Raw genomic sequence first — 4,267 nt, forward strand, 5'->3', positions numbered from 1 at the left:
TAGCTGCTTTCAACTACCTGAGAGGTAGTTCCAGAAAGGATGGTTCTAGACTGTTCTCAGTGGTGGAAGAGGACAGGACAAGGAGTAATGGTCTCAAGTTGCAGTGGGGGAGGTTTAGGTTGGATATTAGGAAAAACTTTTTCACTAGGAGGGTGGTGAAACACTGGAATGCGTTGCCTAGGGAGGTGGTGGAATCTCCTTCCTTAGAAGTTTTTAAGGTCAGGCTTGACAAAGCCCTGGCTGGGATGATTTAATTGGGTATGGGTCCTGCTTTTGAGCAGGGGGTTGGACTAGATGACCTCCTGAGGTCCCTTCCAACCCTGATATTCTATGATTCTATGATTCTAAGGTGGGCCATTTCCAGCAGTTGACAAGAACGTGTGAGGAACAGGACGGGGGGGGGGGGGGGGGGGTTAAACATGGAGAAATAGTTTTACTTTGTGTAATGACCCATCCACTCCCAGTCTCTATTCAAGCCTAAATTCATTGTATCCAGTTTGAAAATTAATTCCAATTCAGCAGTGTCTCATTGGAGTCTGTTTTTGAAGTTTTTTTGTTGAAGAATTGCCACTTTTAGGCCTGTAATCGAGTGACCAAAGAGATTGAAGTGTTCTCTGGCTGGTTTATGAATGTTATAATTCTTGACATCTGATTTGTGTCCATTTATTCTTTTACATAGAGACTGTCCAGTTTGAACACTAACCCAGGAACCTATCCTTGCAACAAAGCCCGTTGCCAACTGTGTCCACATATCTATTCAGGGGACACCATCATAGAGCCTAATAACATCAGCCACACTATCAGAGGCTCGTTCACCTGCACATCTACCAATGTGATCTATGCCATCATGTGCCAGCAATGCCCCTCTGCCATGTACATTGGCCAAACTGGTAAGAGGTGCAGCTAGTAGAAAAGAGATACTAGGATGGTAAGTGTGATAGCTTGCAGCTGTGGCTGAGCATGCATGGCAGAGACGTGACTGGGGCCCGGGGCTGCCCGGTGCAGCGGGGACGTGACCAGGGCTTGGGGCTGCCCGGTGCGGCGGGGATGTGACCGGGGCCCAGGGCTTCCCGGTGCGGTGGGGACGTGACCAGGGCATGGGGCTGCCCGACGTGGCAGAGACGTGACCGGGGCCCGGGGCTGCTCGGCGCAGTGGGGCCCTTACGATACCCTGGTATAGCACAGCAGTGCCCAAACCTGGCTTCCAAGGCCACATCTCAGCTTCCCCGGGGTCGCCTCGCCTTAGCGTATTAACTGGCACCAGCTGAAACATTCCAACCCCTGAGATCGGATCGGCTTTGGCAGCCGAATAGAAACTGTAGCGGAGCCGGCCATGGAAACCAGCCGCCCGCAACGTGGGGTGTCAGAGCAACATGGGTGGGGAGCTTCGGGGAGGCACTTAGGGACTCCAAGGGCCACCCCTGGCTTTTGCGCTAAGATCGGCCAGGCAGGAGGAGACCCCAAAACATTTGAGGTGGGGGAGTTCATCGTTCCCATCCAGCTGTGATGTGGCCTTGGTAGCCAGGCTGGGCACTGCCATGGATTTTAGGCAATAAAATTCCTCCGCCTCTTCACTGAGCTTCTCTTCTTGGGGGAAATCACTTCATTCTGGCAGATCCCCCAACCATTAAAAATAGGCTTATCTGGGATTTGAACCCAGGACCTCTTGCACCCAAAGCAAGAATCATACCCCTAGACCAACAAGCCAGCTGGGAAAGATGTTTGCCAGATGTTATCTTAGAGGAAACCTTGGCAGTGCTGGCAACCACAAGACCATGTGGCCTCTGAGGTTCAAGCAGCTGAAGAGCAATCTCCCCCGGCTCCTCGGCACACTTTACAGCACTTACAGTTTACACCTTGGGTGGCTCAGACACAGTAGCCACTAGACCCTGAGTCAAGCCACTTCCAGCAAACCAGAGCCCCCACAAAACCAATCCCTGGCTCCTTAAGGGGCCCATTGCTTGCGTCTCCCCCTAGGAACGTTGCTGCGTTGGCGATAAGCCATGCTGAGAGGGGGGAGCTGTGACAGAACACACCCCGTGTTCACAGCCTGCACACTGGTTTGCACGAGGGAAGCCTCGTGAGCTGTTTAAAAACTCAGCATTTGCTGATCAGTAGCAGCCGGGCGCCGTGCACGGCGCAGCCTGACATCTAACGTTGTAAACACGAGCAGAAATCAGGACTAAAAGCAGGTTTTCCAGAGACGTCTGGGGAGTGGTCAAACCAGTTCCTCAGGGCAAGCCGACGCCTCGGCCAGGTGTAAACAAGGCCCGTGGGCCATTACCTGCTCAGTGCCTGTTCTTGGGTGGGGCAAAAAGCTACGTCTTAGCAAAGAAACAGCATAGGGTTCCTGTCCTCACAGACAGCCTGTCGTCAGGCTCCCAGCTGGAGATGGGGGGACAGGACTATACAAAGGAGGGGCAGACACCCCTCTCCGTCCCCCTGCCCATCGCATTCTCTGCACTGGAAAAGAAAAAGGAAGCTACTGTCGGACTCTGGAGGAGGCGTCCTGACCTCAAGGGGCTGCTCAGGGAGATTGCTGGAGGCACCTGGCCAGACAACTTTGCTTTGACTCTAATAGAGCTAGTGAAGTTGGGCACCCGTAAGTGTCTTATCTTTATTTTTCTTGTGTCTGACTCTTACGCCTCCTTCCTGGGCCTCACTGAAAATCGCTCTTTGTAGCTAATACACTTGGTTTGTTGTTTTAGCTAATCCAGTGTGTTAAGTCGAACTGTCGGGATAACGACTCTGTGGGTGGAAAGTTTTACAGCTGATAGGCAAGTGTTTGGTTATGAACCTGACCTTTTTATTGCTGCGTTACAGGCACCCGCCCCTTCCTCTGCAGCCAGCGGAGCTCAGTCCCCCCCAGAGCAGGGCATGAAATACCCATTCTTGTGGGCAGCCAGCGGGCGTAGCTGCAGGGTGGGGTTGCAATGGAAAAAGGCGAGTATTTTAATCCAGCTCCACCACTTTTCTGTCACTGGGGAACTGTCGATAAAAGTCGCCCTTCCTTTCCGTACATTCTTTAAGGGGGGAAAGTCAGTTTGCTCCGCCAAATCTTCATCCGTCCCACTGCTGCTACGTGCTGAAAAAATGGGCTCGTCCGGGATTTGAACCCGGGACCTCTCGCACCCTAAGCGAGAATCATACCCCTAGACCAACGAGCCAGTTGAGCAAAGTTTTTCTTCCAGATGTTTTTAGAAATGAGCCATTGACTGTGTTGGCACTCAGAGACTATATTACTTTCCACACACATCTGGCAGCAGGATGTTCCCTAGACTCTTTCCCCTGGCTCCTAGACACACTTGAGAGAACAATTTATGGCCTTCTCTCTACACTCTACACTTTCACCCTGCTGAAGCTGTCAGGACGGAAAGCTCTGTTCTAGGTGTGATTTGCACGGCCACAGTTTAGCCCCTTTACAAAACTGGCGACGCGATGGCTTTGAGCCACTGCAGCTACTGTGGAAAGGTCTCCATCTTCAGCCCCTAAAATCTAGACTCTGAGCCGGGCCAGTTCCAGAGCGGGTCAGCTGTGGAGGGGGGGACCTTCTGTGCGAAGGGGGATGTCACAATTTTCTCCTTCTCTCTGCCTTTGCGTTCATTCTTTCGTCCAAATCTGAGGGCTGATAAAAGGCCATGCTGGCCTGGATCAGGGCCTGGGGGAGGAAAGTGCATTTCCAAGGGCGGGGCTGATCCCTATCTCGCTGCTGTCTGGTAGGCAGTGAGAGCAGCAACAGGTGTGCGCTCCCCTGCCCCTCTCTTTGGGTGCCCACTGCATGGGCTGGTTACGACCACCCGTGGAGCAGCTGTACTGAGCCACACAGAACTCAGCAGTTCTTTGGCAGGTGGCTAGTTTTAGGACGGCCTCGCTGGCCTATAGGGGGCACTGCCCCTGGGGCTTGAGGAGGCATTCAGTGGGGTCACTCTGAATTCTCCTGCCATCCCAAGAATCTTCCTGCACCCCGCAGTATACCCAGCTCCTGGGCCACAACTGCCCCCCGTTCCTGGCCAGAGCTGAGACCCCCAGCACGGCTGCAGAGGTCTGTCAAGTGATCAGCCCCTGCACTGCTGGCAGGCAGCTCCCCTCTCAGCCTGGCATCCCAACACCCCCCTGCTCAATGCCATTGCCCAGGGGCAGCACCATTATCCCCAGCAGGGGCACAGGAAGAGACTTGCCCAAGTGTCAGAGACAGGACTAGAACCCATGACTCCTACTTCCCCTGCAGTGCATGGGGCACTAAAGTGGTGCCAGAAAGCACCCGACT

General features: G+C 53.5%; 2 non-coding genes across 2 annotated transcripts; both read right to left on the reverse strand.

Annotated features, from left to right (window-relative positions):
* Positions 1-1,635: 1,635 nt before the first annotated feature.
* On the reverse strand, positions 1,636-1,707 carry TRNAP-UGG (transfer RNA proline (anticodon UGG)). Its single transcript has one exon. It is a non-coding gene; the product is annotated as a tRNA-Pro (tRNA).
* Positions 1,708-3,095: 1,388 nt separating this feature from the next.
* On the reverse strand, positions 3,096-3,167 carry TRNAP-AGG (transfer RNA proline (anticodon AGG)). The gene has a single exon. It is a non-coding gene; the product is annotated as a tRNA-Pro (tRNA).
* Between the last annotated feature and the right edge of the window lie 1,100 nt (positions 3,168-4,267).

This window comes from Caretta caretta, chromosome 1 (genome assembly GCF_965140235.1).
Source record: "Caretta caretta isolate rCarCar2 chromosome 1, rCarCar1.hap1, whole genome shotgun sequence".
Taxonomy (NCBI): Eukaryota; Metazoa; Chordata; order Testudines; family Cheloniidae; genus Caretta; species Caretta caretta.